The sequence below is a fragment of the Aquarana catesbeiana genome, linkage group LG04, assembly GCF_042186555.1.
Source record: "Aquarana catesbeiana isolate 2022-GZ linkage group LG04, ASM4218655v1, whole genome shotgun sequence".
In the NCBI taxonomy this organism is placed as follows: Eukaryota; Metazoa; Chordata; class Amphibia; order Anura; family Ranidae; genus Aquarana; species Aquarana catesbeiana.
In genome coordinates, this window is record NC_133327.1 from 414583603 (window position 1) to 414607787 (window position 24185).

Below are 24185 nucleotides of genomic sequence, written 5' to 3' on the forward strand. Positions count from 1 at the left end.
TGTATATCCTTATAGATAACCCCTATGGCAGTAGTTTAGAAAGGATGACATTGGGTTTACATCCACTTTAAACCTGTCTGCAAAAAAAAAAAAAAATCAAACCTGCTCTCTACTGTGCGCTAATCAATGTATGTGTATATTACAATATTTATATGAGTGGAGTTGTAAGATTTAAAAATGTTTTAATTAATTAACGTAAAGTTTAATTTATTGAACTTAACTGAAGTTAAATGCTAAAGTAATGGTTAACATGGGAAGAGGGTGCTGTTTCATGTGTGGAAGTTTGTAGTCCAGCCAGAGGGCTCTGTCTCATGCGGGGAGCCAAGGATGTCACCTATTACTGCTGCTCTGATGCCCCAGGAAGACATCCCTTGAGACTAAATGGGCGCCTACCAGGGAAAGCTGAGCATTTTCTGTGTTATGCTGCATTATTTTTTTGTTTGTGGGTACTGATATTTCTTACAGTAATAAATGGTGTCCATGGCACTGCACTTGTTTTGTTCTGCATTTCCTCCTGAATATTATTGAGCTTTGGAAACTGATATTGGCATCTTGAAAGGGGAAATAGGCTGATCCAGTCATTCATCCAGGATTTGTGCTAAAGCGCCCTATGTCTTCTGTGAATGTGGGGTCTATTGCTCGATAAGCAGTTCTGTGTGCTGGTGGAGGAGCACTGAATGGAATATTTTGCACTGAGATCTCACACACTTTAAGCATGTTTTTTTTACACATGGATGGACTTTGTCTTATCACTGATGTATATTCAGCACTGTAATTCAAATTGATTAGCTATCGCTATGTGTTTGATATAATAAATAGATTGTTACACAATGGGGTTGATTTACTAAAAGTAGAGTGCAAAATCAGGTGCAACTGTGCATGGTAGCCAATCAGCTACTAACTTCAGCTTGTTCAATTAAACTTTGACAAGAAAAACCTGGAAGCTGATTGGTTTCCATGCAGAGCTGCACCAGATTTTGCACTCTCCAGTTTAGGTAAATCAACCCCAATAGCTGGGATTTTATGTATATCTGTTCCATTTATAATTTAAAGAGACAGTGCAACACATTTTTGGTGGTGCCTAGTAATTCTGAGCCTACTAATCATTTCTCGGCTAACTGAATTTAACTTTCTACATGGATGTGAATGTACAATGTATATGTAAAGTGCTGCGTTAATTAACGGCGCTATATAAGTACCTTACATAATAATAATAATAATACATTCGTATAATACTGACACTCCCTCACCCCTCTTCCAAAAGTTTTTGGTGCTTGAGTGGCCATTTGCCAGCCTTGAGTGCTCTACGTGATAAGGGGATCTTGTCAAGCAATGTGCAAGAATCAACTTTATTGAAAGGTCCGTTTTTGCCTGGCATCCTTGAAGGGTAGCACTGAGAATAGAAGGTAGTGAGGTATATGTCTAAAGTTAAAAGGCTTGCAGTGTACAGATCAACCTATGTCGCTCCAACTATCAAGTATTTAACCAGCTATGGAGCTATGGGCAGCACAGTGACATTGAAATTGAACACGGTGAAAGAACAAGGTTGCTGATTTGAAAGCAATCAATTTTCAGCCTGTTTCACATTGGATTCAGATTGTATAAGAGCGCTGTGCACAGCAAGCTTTTATGAAACTTTAAGCAAGCTTTTGGCAAGCTTCGAGCAGCTTTCTTAATGGGAGTGCTGATTGTCATTTTAAACAAGCTGCTAGCAGGCTTCAGCAGACTTTTGACAAGCTTCAAGCAGTGCTGAAGCCTGCTAGCAGCTAGTGTAAGGTAGCAAACAGCAATCCCATTAGGATCTACTGTGTGTTTAATATTTACAAGCTAGAGGTCAAGGGTGTTTTTAAAGCTTCAACAAAGCTTGCCTAAAGTTCTGTAAATGCTTTGTAAAAGATTGCCGTTCACACTGCTCTTATACAAGCTGAAGCCTGTGTAAAACAGGCCTTCAAGTTCTAGAGTATCTAAAAGTAGCTAAGATGCTCCCTTGGAAACTTACTAGCATGCAACTGCAACAAAGAGCCTTGGAGCCCTCTCTCTTGGCCTGCTCTATTCATTGTGAACCATGTGTTGATGTTTTCAATTTTTGAGGTTTTTTGAGTGACAGTCTACAGTATATATACTGTACATATAGATATCCCTTAAAATTACATTTAATCAATACCATCATAGTTTACTTTTAAGGGATAAACTGGTGTGTGCCAAGTCTGGCGATTCCTGGTTGTTAGGTCACCAAGGTGGCAGAGGAAACTCGCTGGTGGCCAGGTCATTGAGAGCTATTGTCAGTGGAGAGATGCTTAGGCTATTGTTAGGTAAACATAGCAGCTAATATACTTTATAATACTACAGTGCTTCTGTGTACTGTGTAACAATGTGACTGCCACCAGCTGTGTGACAAAATAAAACGTCCAATATAAAAGCAACTTCAATTGTCCCGTCAAGTGTTAAATGCAACAATAGAATTTAGACTCCCTTGTGTACGAAACTCTGCCACGATCACCAAATGTGGTCAAAGAGGTATACCAAAGGTCATTATGCACTTAGGTATAGTATAATCCCCATACAGGATACTTAGGGACTGAAAACCACCAGTGGTCACTACTTTAATGCTGTACAGCCAAAAGTTCCTTGAATGTCCCTCCTTGCTGCCAGTTCCAGCAATGTCTCCCCTCTATACCCTCCTTTATAATGGATGTTTAATTACTATTTATACTGATACTATTGTTTAAGACCAGCATGGATATATTTATAGCCTCTAAAGTGACTAAATTGATGTCCAGCGTTGCAAGAGACAGTCCTGCCAGTGTGTGAGAATGGGGAACTTATCCAACAGTAGCCCTTGCCTCCCCACCAGCAACAGATATATCCCCATGTTGGGGAAAACTCCATACTCAAAAGTTTCTTTCCCCTCTCACATACTGACATTTGTCAGGCCCAGAACAATTACTTGTCTGCATTGTAAGCTACCACAGTGCAGGCAAGTCATGGGAACATTTGGTACTTTCTGTGTAATGTTATTTATGGTTTAGGCCCCGTTCACATCTAGCAACTGTAGAGTGTCAAGTTTTTGGCACGTTTTGTAACATTTTTGGAGCAGCACTATTTATTTGAATGGGCTGCTCTCTGCTCCAAAAACGTGCTCCTTTTTTTGGAGCCAACTTTGGTGCATTTTTGGAAATCGTGTTTTTAAGTGTTTTGTTGCGTGACAAATCACCTATTTCTTTTGCATGTTTGGGTGCCTTTAACATCAATGACACCCAAACGTGTGTTACATGTTTTTCGGCAGTTTTCCTGCATTCTAGAGTTGCAGACAGAATTAAACAATTCTGCCTGTGATTCTAGAATGCTCATATGTGAAAGGGGCCTTAAACTTTTACCACCCACATGACACATATGTACAGTGGCAAAGAGGGTGGGCTTTAAAGCCCACACACCACACATATGTGTTTGGGCTGGAAAGGTCAGCACGTAGTTTCTAGTAATGATTGGAATCTGGCAGGACCAGCCCAGAAATATATGACCACTGTGGCAGCCAATTACAGTGGTCACATGATAAGGCAGATCTTCTGCCCCCCCAGTTCATAAAAGCCCAGCTAAAGGGACACTGAAGCTGTAAGGGAAAGTGTTGAAGTTGTTCTACTGGTAAAGTAGTAGTCTGTTTCTATATTTTTCTTGTTTAATTGTTAAAATAAAGTCTGTTCAAGACTAAAAGAACAAATGTTTTTCTTTTAAACTTTGCTAAACTATGTATTGTTCATCTACCTATATAGTTATATGCAGGTTGCATAGTGCTGGCTCATAGGTTTTTAAAGCTGGCTCCTAGTTCTTTGTGACATTTGTCTAGGTCTAATGTAAGTTGGCTTGGCCTATGCTTTCTTCTGTTTTAGCTCAATTCGGACCCTCCACCGTGTATATGGAGGAGAAGGGATCTTTTGCAACTCAGCTCTGCCAGAAGAAATGTTAAATATCTCATGTTCATTATATTGAAGCTTAAGGTAGTAACATATTGCTAGAGGGCTAGGAGGCAAATAGGAAAATGTGTTACATTTCCCTGCATGAATGTGTTGCCTGTGGTTCCATGCTTTGGCCCCTACATCACCACTGAAGGGGTCAGTCGATGGGAACCATAGCATGCAAAAGGGGTCATTGGCATCTTTTACTCCTCTTTATTTTATATGGGACTGCTTTTGAGATTTAAAAAATAAAACAGGAATACTGTTCTCTTTAGTTTGTATTTTGTAACCATTTGGGCTATTTGCTTATGCTGAGATAAAAGAAATCGATAACAGTGTACCATTTTTAGTGTTACATGTCTTTTCTCAAAATCTCTTACCTTACCTGGAGATCTAAAGATGCACCTGTTATTTTTGTGTTACTTTTTTTAAAAAACATATAATGCGTTTGCAGTTGCAGCATATTAATGGGTAGTATGGGTTGCGTCTGTATTTTTTCAAGGATTTTCCAGCGTAAGCAATAGTTGTTAAGTCAGTTAATGATCTTTGTGCTTATGAAACTAGATCCTTAGCACATGCAGTCTTAGTGGTTCTTGACCACGGACCAAGAAGTATAGAGCAGAAATAATCTATGACAGATGGGGACTGTAGAGACACAGTCTAGCTGTGTGTAGTAACACATAGTATGGAAATTTGGAGATAAATAAATTATAAGAATAAGCACTTTACAGACTATTCATTTCAGCTTTTTTGAAACAAGACATTTTCAAAGTAAAGTGAAGCTGCATATTTAATGAGATGTGGAAGTGGCTAATGCAGAATGCATAGTCAATACCAGGACAATGTAACCTCCAGATAAAAGTAGCTGAAATATTTTGGTGACATAAACTTTATTAAATGAGCCATAGATACAACTAAGGCTAGTCATAGACATTTAAGTATGGGACAACCCATACACTCTGAGACTTCTCTGTTTGCTGTGAGCTTCATTAACATGCATACTTGGCTCTGCTGAAATTGCACTGTAATGCTATAGAGACAGGACACATATCCACCGGTAGATCTATCCATGCATTTCCCCCTAGTATTTGTTACCTAAAGGTGTTTGGCAGCTTCTGCTGACCCCAAAGACATGGTATTGCCATCCCATGCCTATGAATACCCTAACAAAGTAGGTTTTAAAAATATGGGTTTTAGAATGAATAATGACCTTTTAGATAAAACTAAATTCTGAGAATCATCCAGTTTGTTCTGTGGCCCTTGTGGCAAGTTTGTTTATAAATCATCTTAGCAGAGTATGGAAAATGTTAAAACAAAAATGGTAAATATATACGGTAGTTAAAATATTATGAAACCTACTTCGTGTATGTTATCCAAAAACTAGATTTATTTAGCGCAGAGAAGGATTTGAACACCATATTTTTACTGTTACCCCTCACCTTCTGTAAGGCCCCTTTCACACTGGGGCGGTGGGGGCGTCGGCGGTACAACAGCGCTATTTTTAGCGCTGCTGTACCGTCGTTCTTGCAACGGTATTCGGCCGCTAGCGGTTCGGTTTTAACCCCCGCTGGCGGCCGAAAAAGGGTTAAATCCGCTCGTACAGCGCGGCTATAGCCGCGGTATTACCGCGGTATAGCCACGCTGTCCCATTGATTTCAATGGGCAGGAGCGGTTTAGGAGCGGTGAATACACCGCTCCTTCCCCGCTCCAAAGAAGCGGCTCGCAGGACTTTTTTTACCGTCCTGCGAGCGCACCGCTTCAGTGTGAAAGCCCTCGGGCTTTCACACTGAACAAACAGCGGAGGCTGTTTAGGGGCGGTTTTCAGGCGGTATTTTTAGCGCAATACCGCCTGAAAACCGCTCCAGTGTGAAAGGGGCCTTACTGTAACAGTAGGTTTTCTAGACTTGAGTTCACACCACACATTAAAATCTGATTGTACAATCTCCTTTAGATCTACCAACAACTATCCAGTGCAGGAGCCTCCCAGACTGGATACAAATTGATTGAATAGTTTAGTACATAGTCCACGTTTGTAAGCAGTGAAAAATAGAAATAGGGGACAAATATATTTCTCTGAATATTCATCTTTTTTGTTAGCCTATGCAATAAGCATAATTAACAGAATGCAGAAGGCTAGTGGAGTCATTTGAGAAAAAGAAGAAGAAAAAGAAGGCAAAATCTAAAAAAAAGAGGTTAGGGTATTGATATCAGGGCAAGGAAAATGAAAGTGAGAGGGAATCATCCAGAGTACATACCCACCTTGAGGATACGGAAAAAGGTTAGCATGTTTTTGGGGTCAAGGGAGAATCCCATGCACGCCATACTGTAATAATAAATGTATCAAGTGTATTCCACAATCTATTCATAAGGTGTTCCATCAATTTAATGTCTTCAATTGGATTTAGCAAATCTGATTTCTTTTTATGAGGAGGTAAGTAAAACCTTGAACAGAGGGGTGGCTGTAGATGTGGTATATTTGTTTTTTGCAAAAATTACACACAGTTCCCCACACATGGCTAATGTGTAAGGTAAAGTCTACAGGCTAGCAAAAATCATTTTGTAAATGGATAGAAAACTGGCTAAAAGACTGAATTCATAAAGTACTGGTTAATGATTCTATGGAGGGTCCCCTTAATTTAGAGAGCAAGGCAATGACTTCCCCCCAGAAACATGTGATACCTGGACAGGTCCACAGGATAAGGTATAGTGTACCTACTGCTGTTTGGTATCTCCAGCACAAATTGCTGGTTGAGGGATATATGGTTTTGTGGTATATTACCAACATTAGAATTTTGTACAAATTTTCTCATTTGTCGTATATATTGAGCTCTTGTTGGCCTGAGACCAGAGCACCTGCCAGTTCTCTAGGGGAAGTTCTCATCCCAACACTTATACCCTTCTCAGCATAAAGAGATGTTTAGGGAAGGGGTCCCTAAGAAGCATGTTCAGCGTTTTGTAAATACCAGAAATCATGGATTTCCTGGAGAGTCCCTCCACGCAAAACCTCTCAAAGAGAGTGAGTCGGTCAAATCTAAGATCTCTAGTGAGTGAAGTGTCAGATCTGAAGATAGATAAGAAGGGGAGAAGGGCAGAAACTGCCCCAAGGTTGGACTTTAAAGGCACTTTGGACAAGAGTTGAAGTATAAAAATACATTTTATCGGTAACAATTAATGAGGCAATAGAACAAAAAATAAGAAAATAATTAAAAATACATATCCTATAATGGACGAGAGTATATGGCACACCAAATGAAAATATTCACCACATGAACAACAGTGAGCCCCTGTGCGTCAACGTGTTTCACCGTTTTGCTTTGTCAGGACACATTCAGCGGTTGTTGGAAAAAGTGGGTTTCACTATCTTGTTGGCAGACTTCACCGAGGAGTCCACTAAGCATCAAGTGACACCATATATATTATTCAAATGCATGTGACCAGGGGTAAGTAGCCAAAAGTATCACTCCAAGTATATATTAATGCTATAGTATTCCTCCAGAGTAAGGAGAAGAAAAAACATACCAAAAAAACAAAAAAGAGGGAGGGGTGGTATTGACACAACCCTAGCAGGCTATCATTCAACCATAATACTAATGGTGTTCATATAATATATGTATCTATTTGTTGGCTCAGCAGAACCACATTTTTATAAACAATGAACAGCTTGACCTGCAACTGGTAAGTATTTGCGGAGAATGACTAACTCCTTAAAGCCATCATAGCTGAAGTTGTGTCCAGTCTGCCCCCCTCACACATAGAGCACGTCCGACGCATGTCCTTGTGGTGGACATGCTCTATGTGTTCCTCATCTTCCTCATGGGTGAATATCAGCCATTTTTTTAATACTCCCAATGCAGCTTTTTCCTCCTCCTCCCACTCAAGGAAGCATAGCAGACACTTTTTTAAGTGCTAATAATGTTCTCTTTCCAGGCACACATGCCAGCCATTTCTATGGATTACCAATGCAGCATTTTCCTTCTCCTGCTCTCCTAGGATGCACAGCAGCCATGTTTTTTAGCCTGCTAATGTGACCTTTTTCTCCTCCCCCACCGACTTACAAATCAGCCATTTTATATAGATTCCTAATGCAGACTATCCTCCCCTCTTCAAGGGCGTGTAGCAGCTATTTGTTGGAGAACAGCTTATGCACCCTTTTGCTCCCTTCCGTTTCTGTTAATCCACCCATAGGAGGAGGAAGGATACTGGGGCTGCCATTGAGATGGAGGTGTTTAGCAAGACTAAAGAAAGCTGCCCACCCTTCGACAATGTAAAGGGGAGGCCAGGAAGCAGTAAACATTAATCCTATGGTGGTATGCTGCCTGCCCTTTCCCAAAACTTTCTATAATGACTAGAGGCAGTCTGGTTCGTCCTCTTGGCTGCCATAGACTGTATGTTGTGTCTGTGGCTGTTATCGACATTTATTTTTACACATTACATATTTACAAAACTTACCTGCTTACAAAATAACTTAGCGACTTTCTTTGTGCTTCATCCCCTCTCATATAATCTAGCAGACATTTCCTGGTCCTTTTTCTCCTCCTCCACCTTAAGGATGCAAAGCAACCATATATTTTGGGTGTGCTAATGCACCTCCTCCTCAGGGGGCCTACCATCCATATTTATTGACTACTAATGCAGCCCTTTTCTCCTCCACCTGCTTAAGGGCCATTCTTTTTAACCTCTTCCCATCCTGCGTATAGTCAAATGACGGGCGGAAGGTGATTCTCTCATCCTGGGCGGCCGTCATATGACGTCCTTGGCTTCCCGGTCGCCATGGGGCGTGCGTCACTCGAGAGCCGATGCGCGTGCCTGGAGGCCGCGTTGTCTTCCAGGCACCTGCGATTGCCGATCACAGAGCAGGGATGTGGATCTGTGTGTGTAAACACACAGATCCACATCCTGTCAGGGGAGAAAAGACCGATCATGTGTTCCTAGTACAGAGGAATTCCGATCGGACACCTTCCCCAGTCAGTCCCCTCCCCCCACAGTTAGAATCACTCCCTAGGTAACACGTTTAACCCCTTGTTCACACCCTAGTGTTAACCTCTTCCCTGCCAGTGACATTTATACAGTAATCAGTGCATTTTTATAGCACTGTTCACTGTATAAATGTGAATGGTACCAAAATATTGTGCGATTTGTACGCCGCAATATATCGCAGTCCTGACAAAAATCGCAGATCACCACCATTACTAGTACAAACATTAAAAAAATAAAAATGCCATAAATCTATCCCCTATTTTGTAGGTGCTATAACTTTTGCGCAAACCAATCAATATACGCTTATTGCGATTTTTTTACCAAAAAATATGTAGAATACATATCGGCCTAAACTGAGGAAGAAATATGTTTTTTTTTTTTATTGGGATATTTATTATAGCAAAAAGTAAAAAATTTTGTGTTTTTTTTTTTCTAAATTGTCAGTCTTTTTTTGCTTATAGCGCAAAATATAAAAACCGCAGAGGTGATCAAATACCACCAAAAGAAAGCTCTATTTGTGGGAAAAAAATGATCAAAATGTCATATGTGTACAGTGTTGTATGACCGCGCAATTGTCATTCAAAGCGTAACAGCGCTGAAAGCTGAAAATTGGCCTGGGCGGGAAGGGGGTGAAAATGCCCTGTATTGAAGTGGTTAAGTACTGCTAATCCTCCATTTTCCTCCTCCTTCTTGAAAAATATTAGACCCAAAAAACAATCTTTAATATATTACAGCTTATCAACCCTTAAATGTGGTGCCTGCATTAGTTTCCCTTTTTTTAAATGGTAACTCCACTGTTGTGTGGAAAAAAATAGCGAATAAAGAAAAAAATTTATAGCGTATACAATTGCGACACAAGTCATATTGTAATTGATTCTTATTAAAAATTACCTTTTCTTTTCAATCTGTAGCCACTCTAAATTTCTGAAAATGCAATGCAATATGGCTACCTGGAGTTGCTCTGTACACAGAATTTGTACTGAACACCCCCCAGAAGCAGAATTTCCTGCTTGTGTGATTGGCTCCCTGATTTTCCCAGAAGCCTGCATTAAGGTACAAGTAATATTTCAGGCATCCCCAGCAACAAAAATGTAATTTTTGGTGAGATACTCCCAATAGGAGCACGTCTAAAGGGATGCAGGCCCAACACATTTCCTCAATAGTGCTCTGCAGGTGCACAGCTGATTGATAAATATGAAACCACTCCCATTAGACCCACTCAGCACAGAGGAACAAACAGTGATTTCTTCAGAATAACAAAAGCTAGGGATCTGCAACAAAGGTTGTTATAATCCTTGTAATGTACATAGATCACCCAGAGGGGAATGTTTTTTTCCCCAACAAAAGTGGAGTTACGCTTTAAAGTTTTTTTGTTTTCTTTATTTTCACCTGGTGATCCAGCCACCTTTCATGTCTTAGGGTGAATTTTCTATCTATGGAGGAGCAACAAAGAGCCCCATAGACAGCAGCACTGAATGGAGAAGACAGTGTTAGATGGATCAGTAGATTTTTATGAAATTTGTAAAAGTGACTAACAAATTAAAGCCTAAGGCCAGGAATTACATAAACAGTTTTTTCTCCTTTCAGGATAAAGGTGTTAGTTAACTAAATTATTAAAAGCTGTCCATTGTAAGCGCTACTGTCAGTGTTAAATGGTTTGTCTCAGCCCTCTAATTTCCTCTTTTACTGCACTTGGTCTGTTAACAGAAGTTAAATATAGCAGCGTTCAGCACAGAATTAGCCCGCCAGCTCCTTCTTCCTCACCGCGGATCATGAACAGCACTTTTCACGCCCCAGCAACTCTCCGGTTAGGGGCAACCTCCAGTGCTTCCTGGGCTTTTCTTTTTATACCTCCCTCTGCTGCCACTGTCCGCTCCTCCTGCTCCCTGATACACCTGGGTACTGCAGTTCTTTTCCCAGCAGTGGTAATAGCTTTGCTCCCTGCCCACGCTACATTTCCCAGCGTTCTGCAGCTAAAGTTCAGTCCCAACAGTAAGGATATCTGCTGCTGCCATCTTGTATAGGAAAAAGAGTCCTGTAAGTCGAGTAACGTTAATTCCAGTCACATTTGTACAACTGTTTGAGAGCAATAAACAAAGTTTAAAAAGAAAAATATTATATATGCACACACACACACTTATATTTGGAGGTCTGGATCACTAGCCAGCCCTGTCTTTTGTAAAAGAAAAACAGTCTTTATTTTTCCAAGAAGGGCAAGTAAAACAGCCTATCTTCAGCAAAACGAACAAAATAGTCCATAAACTCTTGTACTACACAAAGCTTTGGCTCACTGCCAGCATAAACTTGTCCCACAGCAAGGGTTTGAAGTTACAGAGGTCCAGAAAGGGTCACAAAAGTCCAGCAGCATCTCAGCAGATTAACAGCCCATAGCCTTCTCACACTGGGATAGATTTACTAAAGGCAAATAGACTGTGCACTTTGCAAGGGCAGTTGCACAAGCTTGGTAAATGTGGTAAAGGTCCTCTGAGTCCAACCATCCAATAATGTGCAAGCAAAAATGCTGTTTTTTTTCTTCTTTTCCTTGCACCTGATTGGGTATTCTTTAAAAAGTGAAGCTTTACTAAGTTCTGGGGGAAATTAGTTCAACTGCACTTGTAGAGAGCATAGTCTTTTTGCCTTGAGTAAATCCAACACACTATTTCCTACTCCAGTGGGGTATCAAGATGTACTGTTCAAGCTCTTTTGAAGAAGCTCCAAGAAACAGGGAATGTTAAGGACTGTAGATACAGTGGTTGGCAATAGGAACTGGGGTGAAAAAAATGGCAGCAGGTGCTCTCAACTGATGAGTCAAAATGTGAAATATTTGTCTGCAGCAGGAGGCAGTTTGTTTGCCAAAGTGCTGGAAGAGTCTGCAGGCAACAGTGAAGCATGGTGGAGTTTCCTTGCAAGTTTGGAGCTGCATTCCTGCAAATGTAATTGGAGATTTGGTTAGGGTTAATGGTGTCCTCAATGCAGAGCAAGATACAGGCAGATATTTATCCATCATGCCATACCATCAGGAGGCATGCAACTAGCCCCAAATTTATTCTGCAGCTGGATAACGACCCCAATCATTCAGCCAATGTCATTAAGAACTATCCCCAGTATAAAGAAAAGAGTGCTGGAAGTGATGGTTTGGCTCCCACAGAGCCCTGATCTCAACATCTTTAGTCTGTCTGGGATTACATGAAGAGACAGAAGGATTTGAGGCAGCCAGCATTCACAGAAGATCTGTGCTTAGTGCTCAAGACGTTCTATTTCTGAAAGCATTCTAAATTTGCATACATTTTTTGCACATTACTGTGTGTGTGTGCAATCCTTTAAAGCATGTCCAGAGTCCCTGACGCTCTCCCCTTACTCTGCAAATGCTCTTCCCTTACCCTACCCCAGTCTCAGGCTTACCAGCTTTGGAAAGTTCCCAGGTTTGATCACCTCTCAGTAATGCTGAAGAACACAGTATGGTATATAGATAATATAAAAAACGATAATCCAGAAAGTATCAATTGTCTGGATTAGCATGCATGCACAATTTTTTAATTCAAGAGTGTTTGCATTAGAACATGATCAGAAAGTGTAATGAAAGCACCCAAAGCACTGGAAATTATGTTTGCATAGTTGCTTAATGTACCTATATATGTTTAAAAATGTTAATATGTTTTTAATGTACAGTTGTACTATATTTGGGTTCTCTGTCCATAGTGGTTTGGGCTTTCCTGTGCCAAACCTTGTATGATTTAGAAGTCCTGTATAGGGAATAACCTAGAAGAGTAACGGATGTTAGAATTGTGAAATGGCTATCACTGAATAGATAAAATGAAGAGGGGGCAATTATATGAAAGAAGGTCATTTCTTTTTTAACTTACTGAGTACAAAACCGTGCATATCTGCAACAGCAACATTTTATCCTTTAAGTGCCCATTTAGACTATTGCATTGAGACTGTACAGATAAAATGAAGAGGAACAATTACAGTATATGGAGCAAAGTATTTTTTTTTACTTACTAATTACAAAACAGTACAGTACATATCTGCAGCACCAACATCCTTTAAGGGCCCATTTAGACTATTGCTTTGCGGTAATACAACTGTTACCAAACTCACAGCAACGCATGTTACGTGCATTGCTGCGTTCAGGTGCCATTCATTTTGAAAAGCACCCCAACACTAATGGGGTGCCCCGTACACACGGTCGGATTTTCCGATGGAAAATGTGTGATAGGACCTTGTTGTCAGAAATTCCGACCGTGTGTGGGCTCCATCACACATTTTCCATAGGAATTTCCGACACACAAAGTTTGAGAGCTTGAGGATTTTGTTGTCGGAAATTTCGATTGTTGGTACACAAATCCGACGCACAAAGTGCCACACATGCTCAGAATAAATTAAGAGACAAAAGCTATTGGCTACTGCCCCGTTTATAGTCCCGACGTACGTGTTTTACCGCGTTCAGAACGATCGGATTTTCCAACAAGTTTGTGTGACCGTGTGTATGCAAGACAAGTTTGAGCCAACATCCGTCGAAAAAAATCCATGGATTTTGTTGTCGGAATGTCCGATCAATGTCCGACCGTGTGTACAGGGCACTATAGCCAAAGCAAAGGTGTTTCAGTACGTCACAATGCATGGCAACACACCATAGTGCCTTGCAGTGCATTACAAATTTTATGGCACGTCTCATTTTACGGACATTATCTTATATTCTTGGAATATTATTCATTTCAGTGTAACACACAGCATAAAGCACTGCAAAATGTAAATGGATCTTAAAGTTTCTGTTGCTTTGCTGACTATGCTTGAAAGTTCTGATGAAAGAGTATGGGTGGCTCTAGGTGTTTTTCTTAGAGGCTCATGAAACAATGTATCAATTCATAACTTGATAGTAGGAACCATTCTTTCATACCGGAGGGTTATCAGATGTGCCTTTGCAGTGGCTACTGTGTATTGTGTCATTGCATTTCACTCTCTTCCCACCCCAATGACATCCTCCTTTCAAATGAAAGCAGGTAAACAATAGGAAATGTTCTTTTGAAGTTGTCTTCGGTATCACTGTGTTGTGGGAAGAGATGTTAAAGTCTTTCTCAAACTTTTTTGTTAATGAACGTATGGTAAAATTTATATATATGTTTCTAAACTTTTTCTTCACTAATTACAAGTATTGTTGTCCATGGAATTGTTTTGTGGGTTCTACATCAAATACTCTACTACGGCAACTTGTTGCTATTTATACCAGGTCAGTGTGAATTTTAAGTGATATTTATCATTTTTTATGTACATTTTATTTTTGTTTTTAATAATTATTATATATTTAAGGTTTGCGTTTCTTGATATTTTAAAACTAGCTCAGTACACAGAGAAAATGCACTGGCTCTATGGATATCAGTTGATACAATGTATTTAAAACATTACAATGACTTGTACTAATAGCCTAGTATTAAAATAGTGTATATTTGATGTTGCTTTTCAGGGTTTTAGGTGTGAAGATTTATGTTGAAGAAAATGCTTGAGGCATAACTGTATTGAACTGGCAAATTAAAGGGGTTCTCTGGCATAGAGAATGTTTCCAGATTTCACTAACCCTTAAAGCATAATCTAATAATGAATATGCACTTGTGTTGCCACATCAATGTACCTGTTAACCAGCAAAGGAGAACTCTCACAATATTTACAATGCTTGCATAGGTGTATAAAAATTATGACTGCATACATACGGCAGGTTCAATAATACATGTGGTCTGCTAAGCTTCAGCATCTGAACCAGGGTGGATAAAAATTAATGATTTAAAAAAAAAAATAAAAAAAAATTGTTTTTTTTTTTTTTTTTTTATTCAAATCGATTTTTTTAAATTTTTATTAAATTTATTTTAATAAAATGCTTTTGGAGTAAAAATCTATCTAAAGATAGTTTTCTATTCAAGGTACAATAATAATTTAGTTTATTCAGCATGAAATGGATCTTCGTTATGTAGCATGAGGCTGTATATTCTGCAATATTTACATTTTTGGTAAACTCATTCAATGAATCCAAGTTCTGCAAGCTAAGATAACATGCACTGCATTGATACATTCACACAATTTCACAGTAACCATGGGATAAAACAAAGTTCAGGAATAATCCTTTATCCCATTGTTTTGCAAATCTACATACACTACAAACTGTATGATTAAATTGGTTCTGATATTCTCTGTTTTACTAACCTGACAGCTTATTATTCTAAATAGGAAACCTTTATTTTGTTTGCAAATATTAAAGATTCTAACTAGCAGCAAGAATAAGTCTTTACATTTAAAGAGCGCCAGTCATTTCAGATCCATAATGGCAGCGCCTTTTAGCGGGCATCCACTCACCTGCTGCCGCCACATCCCCCACCTTGTTGTGTCACTGCCGCATCACCAGCCGTCCCATTAAAGTAAATGGGACTATTGGTGAGTCAACAGCGGGTCAGAGGAGGAGCTGCTGCAGGACAGAGATGACAGTTGCTCTTTAAAAATTTTGATTTAAATTGAGTTGATTTAAATCAAGCCTTTTTACTAGTGATTTAAATTGACTTGATTTAAATCAAATCCACCCTGATCTGAACATACACCAGCTGGTGGTGGTATTAGTAGTAATAGTAGTAGTAGCAACACCAAGAATCAAATAGGATGTATCTAATGTTTTAAAAAGGTATTAAACCCCAAAGCAAACATTTATTATATTGCAGCTTACCAATCCTTAGATGTGTGGCTGCATTCGTTTTTTTTTTTTTTTTAGGCTTTCTTTCCTTTGTCATCTGGTGATCCAGTCAGTAAGTCTGTTTTCAACAGAACAAGCTGTTCTGCAGATCTAGCATTTAGATGGTTGAGGCAAATCATTTACCAGTGACAGGGGTGCTTACAATTATGTGCTTTTATTTTAGCAAAATCTTTATCCCAAATAAAAAAACGTTGCTGTTACTGCATGTGTAACTGCAGTGTGAGCTGGAGTTTGGTATCTAAATCTGCTAGTACATCTAACACATTCCTCCCCCCAGACTGACAATGCTTCTGTCCAAAGGTTCCCATCAACCAGAGTGGGGGCACTCTAATACAGGAGGTGTGTTACTGGCCAGATCACCGGGTGAAAACAGAGAGGAAAAAGCCTATAAAAGGAAAACTAATGTAGCTATTATATCTATGGATTGGTATGCTACAATATATTACGTTTTTGGTTTTCATACAGTTTTGAGGGTTATCTTAAACCAGTAAGGCACTTCCATTAGATTTTTTATGTAGGCACAATATATCATAAAGTGCATGTGTTCCGGGATGACAGTGTGCACTCGCATACTTGCATGCTGTTGTCAGAACAAATGAATACAATATACACATTTTCTTATGCTATTTGCAAATACATATTGAAATGATAAATTCCAGCACTTGTTTTCCCTTTTTTTTTTTTAAGAACTTGGTGTATGAGTTGTTTGGGCCTATTCCTCCACTCTTTTTGCTCATTTACTTTTAGTATATCAGACACAAAACTGAGTATCACCCACACCTTTTATTGTGAAGAGAGTGGCAATTTCATATTTCACTTGAAACTGGTGAAACCATGCACCATGGCTTGTCCAGTGTTAGACAAAACAGAGATGGCTATTTAAACTGCACTTTGTGAGGGGTGGACATTAAGGGCTGTGCCTGTGGTACTGTAAAATTTGGTCACAAAGCTGGGGACATTTATAGCAGAAAATCATATTTTAAGGCGTATAGCAGATGCGCTTTAGTCTCCTTTTAACTTATTAAGCTTTTCATTTTTCTAGACACAGGAACGTTTTTGGGAACATTGGGCTGTACTGCCACCTTTAAAAGAATTACAGGTAGACATTGGCAAAGCAAAGCTGTAAGGACATCCTAGTATTACCCCTAATGCTCCCAACATGCCTCAGTTTTTTTTCTAGTGTCGTTAGGGCATTTACTCTGAGAGAAGCAAAACTTTTTTACTTATCAGGACTTTTTTTTCTTCTAGCAAGATTTTTCAGTTGCTGCAATGCCACTGGGGCTCATTTTTACAGCTTCCAGATTGATTACGCCTTGGTTTTGCCCTGGGAGGCTGTACTGCTGCCAGGAAGAAATAGGGCCGGTTTGTAATTATGTCTTTTGGTTACAGGACTCTTTTTAGGTGCTCACCTAAGCACATAGTGTAACATGTTGAGTTAGCCACAGAATATGGTATAGGTACAGGGCTGTGGTCCATCCATCTGGTGGAACCCTGTTCCTGAAGATTTCTTGGGCTTATGCCCACTGGAAGGGCACAAACTGTCCAGAGGGAACATGTTCCTCTGAACCCTACCTGACACACTCCAGCCTGTGTGCACTGTGGGGGCCACAGGTTGCATTCCGGATCACTGCTGTGGTCAATCAGGGCACTGACCCAGAGGGAGCCTGGTGTGTGCGCACTCACAGTCCCACAGGAGATAACACTGGGGGCCTTGGCCTTGGCCTTTCTATGGCCACAAACTGGTGACAGGAGTGGAGTGCTGGAGACTTTCAAAACTTATATGCAGTGGCAGCTTGACTACTGCTACATGGCTAGTATAAAAAAAATGGTGTCTAGCAGCTGCATAACTTTGCCTTTGTGGGTCCAGTCTGTGCACCTTTCTGCATATGTGTGCTCCGCTTCCTGGCATGCATGCCTCTCTGAAAGCCACACCACCTCATACTCCCTGGAAGCTCAGCTACAGCTTCTGGAAGCCACATAGTAGTGCAGGTGTAAATGGGGAGCAGGTGTGTTAAATTTGGTGTTATTGCCCTCACTCTCCCATACTGGTCACTGGAAGTTCAACATGGCACCTCATGGAAAAAGCACTCTCTGAGGATCTGAAAAAAGAATTGTTGCTCTACATATAGATGGCCTAGGCTATAAGAAGATTGCCAAGACCCTGAAACTGAGCTGCAGCACTGTGGCCAAGACCCTACAGTGGGTTAACATGACAGGTTCCACTCAGAACAGGCCTCGACATGGTCGACCAAAGAAGTTGAGTACACATGCTCAGCGTCCTATCCAGAGGTTGTCTTTGGGAAATAGGTGTATGAGAGCATTGCTGCAGAGGTTGAAGGGGTGGGGGGTCAGCCTATCAGTGCTCAGATCATACGCCGCACACTGCATCAAATTGGTCTGCATGGTTGTTGTCCCAGAAGTAAGCATCTTCTAAAGATGATGCACAAGAAAGCCTGCAAACAGTTTGCTGAAGACAAGCAGACTAAGGACATGGATTACTGGAACCATGTCCTGTGGCCTGATGAGACCAAGATAAACTTATTTGGTTCAGACGGTGTCAAGCGTGTGTGATGGCATGATAACAACCCCAAACATACCTCCAATATGATCACTGCCATGCTAAAGAACCTGAGGGTAAAGGTGATGGACTGGCCAAGCATGTCTCCAGACCTAAATCCTATTGAGCATCTGTGGGGCATCCTCAAACGGAAGGTGGAGGAGCACAAGGTCTGTAGCATCCACCAGCTCTGTGATGTCGTCATGGAGAAGTGGAAGAAGACTCCAGTGGCCAACTGTGAAGCTCTGGTGAACTCCGTGCCCAAGTGGGTTAAGTCAGTGCTGGAAAATAATGGTGGCCACACAAAATATTGACACTTTGGGCTAAATTTGCACATATTTAATTAGGGGTGTACTCACTTTTGTTGCCAGCGTTTTAGACATTAATGGCTGTGTGTTGAGTTATTTTGAGGAGACAGCAAATTTACACTGTTTTACAAGCTGTAAACTCACTACTTTACATTGTAGCAAAGTGTCATTTCTTTAACGTTGTCACATAAAAATGTATAATAAAATATTTACAAAAATGTGAGGGGTGTACTCACTTTTGTGAGATACTGTGTGTGTATATATATATATATATATATATATATACTCATATATTTATATACATTTTCGGTGACTTTTCATGTGCTGCATGTTTGATCTTGGTCTCTTCCTGCTAAGGATTGAAAGAAATTGAAATAGCATTTTCATAAGGAGGCCAATAACTGCTGGCTTTTCATGACAGATATTAGGCCTGTAATTATTACTATAGAGGTGGCATTTGTGAATTGTAATCTATTACCCATAGGACAGTCTAGGAAAGGGATGTTTATTACCCTTAGGTTCTTAATGGAGTCCACAGCCTAGAGAAAGTTAAATACCTCTTCTATAGATTATGATATGCTGCAGCTGCACCAGCTGTTCACAAAAGGACAATAGAATCACATTTAAACATAATGTCAGCATGTTATGTATAGTATGCCTTTACATACATTGCATCTAATTTTACACTTGCTATCAATCTTGACTATCTGTCATTAAAGATTTTAAAATCCCTAAGAATAGGATGCCTTGGCATAAATATTTATTAATGACTCTCAGTCCTAAGAGCTTGGTCTAAGAATAAAGTTGTGGAACACTGGCCTTGTGAAATGAAGGCAGTCACTTCTTAATCTGAACTCCCATTGCTTACTTACAGAGTTCATCAATCATGTTTTATGAGTTTTAACCCAACTCAGACGCCTATCTGTCATTTCAACATTGTAGTGGTGACAAAAAATGGTGCCGAAAATGTGCTGCAGGTGTAACTTTCACTCATGCTATTTCTGGGCTGTTCAAGCTCTGTGCAGTCATCTGAGGGAAGAGCGCCATCTTAAGTCCTAGATTAGCAGTTCACGTTACGTGTTGCAATAGACTAACCTGGCATCGGAGGTTTGGCAACATTCTGCGTGTGAAACCACTAAAGGTGTCGATTGCAAAGTGATTGGCTTAAAACTCTTTCTCAGTGAGGCTCTTAGCATTGCCTCCTTTATTACAATTTGTGTCTCTTGAGAATTTTTACTCAAAACAGATTAGTTGGTGAATGCCATTGTGCTTCAGTAAATGCTGGAGGTGAAAGGTTATTTTTTTTTACAAGTTATAAAGTGCTTAATTGTTCTTGTTATGGTCTCATATTATCTAACAGTACATTCAGTATACCTTTGGAAATGCAACAAGCTTGATTATGAGTTCTGAAGGAAGAGGAACTGTGCTACCCCTTGAACCAGTTAAATCCCATTAACATATTGTGAACATGAGAATAAGTTTGCGCGCATGGGTGCGGAAATGCGCGAAGTTACACAAACACATATGCGTGAAAATGTGTGCAAATGCATACAAAAAAAGCTGCTAAAATAATAGATGCTCAAACAGGAGTATCGTGTGCAAGAGGCCTTAAAATATAGTGTAAGTTGCTTTTGAGGGCATGGATTTATGTGAATAATTGATGTTTTTTTTATGTTTTTTTTTGTTTTTGTTTTGTAATGAACTGCAGGAAAAGTAAATTAGAAAAATAATAATTTGTAGTGTACTGGTGAATTTTGTTTTTTGATATCCATGTGCATTCTTTTAGGTAGTTAGTATTTATTTAGGAACTCATGATCTTTCATGTAGAAAATTACCTGTACCATGACTGTTTAAGAGTTTTTAACAGTAGTCATGAATGGACAAGTATTTCTTTAGAATGCTTCTAGTTCCCAAACAGGGGTGTCAAGTCATGTAATTCATACTTGCCAGGTCTAATGGGTGATAGGCATATTCAACAAAATGTCCCAATACAGAAGTAATAAATTAGCTTTTTTCCTTTGCATGTTTTGCTGCTTTAAAAAGAAATAGTGTCTGGGGCATCTAAATGACATTAATTCTGTGGTACCAGTTCATTTCAGTAGTTTCTCCAAACAGTTCTCAGCTCTGCATATGATTTTTAAGGTACAGTGTTCACCTTGTACGCATGTCTGCAAGCCCTTAAACCAAGCTCTACATAGCCCATTTTCATTTATAACAGAAGAGGAGCTGAACTGTTGAAGTGGTGCCCAAAAAGACAAGCAGAGGGCACAGGACTAGTCACGAGTATTGCCTGTGGTTTTTCTGCAACTGATCTTTTCCCCAAAACTGACTTATGATGCCCTGTACTGCACCATGGCTCTATGTAGAGGCAGCCACCAACCTATTAGATAGATAGGGCTTTCCTTCCTCATGTCAGAGCTGCCACTCTGATAACTGGGGTTCTGGTGAATGGTGAAATAATATTCATGAAGCAGCAGGAGAGGTTAAGGAATTAGGAACCCACAGAATAAATAAAACAGAAGCTGGGAGATCCTTGCACTGCAGGTTGTCAGCTTTCCCTCCAGCAAGTAGATCAGTTTTACACAGTTTTACTGGACAAAACCTGGCTTACTATGTTGTGAAAGGGGTACATTCATGTATATGAAATTACTCTATTACCTCTCTCTGGAAACAAATTGTGGCAAAAAACTGCATAAGAAAGGCTTTGCCAATATCTTTTATGCACAGTCCTACTGATCCAATAAACAAAGAAGATCAAACAAAAAAAAAACAATAAATAACACACCATTGACTGCTGCACATTTTTTTCTGGGGGGAGCAGGTAAGCTCATTGTCTTTTATACGATGGTGGATAGCTGAAGGAATACTTCACAAAAAAAGCTAAAATCCATAGTATACCAAGGCTAACAATTATCATAGCAGCAGCAAAGCCTGAAAATGAAATGTGTGTTACCCAACTGCTGACAAGCTAAGTTAGTCATATGTTATGCTGATAGGATTACAACTCCATTGTACTCCCCATCATGATGAGTATGAAAATGGATATGGTCTTTGCTGCCAAACTGATTTTGAGCTATCCTGGGATCCTCCTACAGGTTTATTTAACCCTGTATAGTCATCCTTTACGGCCAATTCACTTTCTTATATTGGTCTCATTATAATACATAGCTGGATAAGGATTGTCTTCTTATACCTTTATTAAAATAAAAACAAATCCTCATTTACCTTTTAAGTATGTAAAGTCAAGATATATATTGTAACCTCTTTATCAAAGATCTCTACTTTATTGGATTTATTAGTTATAAAAATGACAGTACAGTTCTCAGTTACCTTAGAAAAACACATTTAATTAGCACACAGTCATAGGTAGGCAGATGAACATCAAGTGCAGTGTGTTGTGGGTAACAGGGAGCGGATGGGTTAATTACTCAGCCTGGGTGGCTTCTGAATCAGCACTGGGCCTCCTGTGCTCTTTGACATATCTTCAGTCTCCTGTCTCCTCTCCCTGTCACAGCAAAACCTAAAGATATAATAGCTATCTGGTTACCAGCAGCGGACATCCATATTTCATATGGCTGGTGAAAATTTTAAGAAGGATGGATTAGAATCCTAACATGGAAGAGTAAGGATAGCTTTATTGTACGCAGAAAAAGTATTGTGTTTGTTTCATCTTTAGCGGATCAAAACCATAGTAATTTTTACACAGCGTGTTCTAATTTCTGAAAATATTTATTTTTGATATTGGAGTTCAGCTTTAATATAAGTGATGCTTTTTCATACAAGTTGTTCTATAAACATATATTTCTTATGTGGGTATTTTAATTTAATAATTGTAGATATGGTGTTGATGGTGTTTCTTGCATGTGGCAAACACTGAATATACAGCTTTTAAAATATTTGAGTGCAATGTATCTGCCATTTAACATATAGCAATTGTGACAAAAATTCCATACAGAATACAGTCTATATTTTTGTAAAGTGGAAATTTCATTTCAAGCCCATTTTTTTAACTGGAAAGGTCATGTATAGATCCTATTGCTACATTGCTTGAAGGTGTTTGGGTGAAACCTATCATGCAAACAACCAAGTAACATAATGCAGTGAACAGACATAATATATCACAAACTGAACCAGTCTGATCTGCTGTCGGCACTTTTCAGAGTCATTCGAAAGCCCTATATTTTGTCACTTGGAGACCAAGTTATAATATTCCACTATGTAATAGATTTTGTTTTAATTTATTTTGAGAACATTTCTGCACAAACTATTTCATTAAGTCAAAATTAAATTTTCTAAAACTCTTAATTTTTTTAAATACAATATTGCAAAGTGCATCAACCCAAAATTACTGTTTAGACAACAAAATAAATCCTTAGAAGGTGAATCCTAATCAAGTAATTACTATAGGATATTACCCTTTGTTTTGCCTTACTAAACAAGTCCATTTATATTCTCTGTGTATACTGGCACATAATACACCCAAGCCGTTAAGCAATATGTATTAAATTATGTCACCATACAAGGTGCTTGTTGATTTCTATGTTGTTTCATTAAAATGATTTTACTTTGTTGTAAAATAGTTAATTTAAGGCATTGTGCTTACCTTAAGACCTGCTTTGTCTGGGCATTTTGAAAACACAGTAAATAAAACTGCCATTTTTGCTGTTGCTAATAAATATAAAGATCATAGTAAACTCTTATATCCATGAAGTAGCCTAATAACATAACACTGAGACCCAAGTCACAAGTTAGAAGGAGCAAAAACAATAAGGAGCAGATGTGTCATTGTGACAGCCGGTGAGCAGAGTCTCAGGAAGGTGACTTGATAAAAAGAGCCTTAGGATATATACAGCACACTGGATACCCACTGAAAGACAGGAGTTGTTGATGGTAGTGACCTCTGAGCGCAAGTCATCTTACTATAAACAGAAAGGTGTGGAAAGCCATTGGTTTGAGCAGAACTTGTTTACTATCCAGATCACCTCTTTAGTTAACTTAAATAACTGCTGGGAGCTGGCAGCACGGTGATAACTCAAGGGAGGACAAAGTGTCTTAGTGCTATTCGATTCAAGACAATACTGACAGCTAACACAGAACTTTGTGATACTGAAATCCAGCACCTTCTCTATTACTCCCACCGCTTACTTGGATTGTGTTTTCCTAAATGGCTTACCGGACATAAGCTTTTCCTGTTGACTGATTTTTTTTCTTCTTGTGAATTTGAAATTTTGGGAATTTTCCTAAACATTCAAAAGGTAAGTTTGCTTTTAATGACCAGTATATTATTACTAAGTTGGTGATTTTCATAAGATATGGTATATTGCAGGATTGCAGGCCTAACACTTGCTTGTTTAATTTTTGATGTATGTCATTTGCAATATTCAAGTGTGTTTCGTGTTTTTTTACTTTATAGCTGTTATATAGACATTTATATTCCAGTACTTTTCAGTGCATGTATGTGAAGAATTGTATACGGTTATGTAAGGATATAGAGTAATATTTTTATTTAAATCAATGTTGTTTATGTTCTACATCATGCAGTGAAGAAGTAGAGCTGTTGAAGCTGTTTCTTTACAGAAAAAATAACCTAACTTTAGCTCGTAAAGTACAGTGTAATAAAGTATAGATATGTTTTATTGGTACTCTTCAAGGTTTAA

The 24185-nt window shown here is 39.1% G+C and overlaps 1 protein-coding gene across 7 annotated transcripts in view; it reads left to right on the plus strand.

Moving 5' to 3' along the window:
* EYA4 (EYA transcriptional coactivator and phosphatase 4) overlaps nucleotides 1-24185 on the plus strand; it is a 403396-nt gene that overhangs the window by 170299 nt on the left and 208912 nt on the right. Inside the window, exon 1 of one of the 7 annotated variants that reach the window (XM_073627308.1) lies at nucleotides 23718-23783. The exons of the other annotated variants lie outside the window; for them this stretch is intronic. The gene's annotated coding sequence lies outside the window, so the exon portion shown is untranslated. Of the gene's footprint in view, nucleotides 1-23717; nucleotides 23784-24185 lie in introns of those variants that run through there. 7 annotated transcript variants of the gene reach the window in all.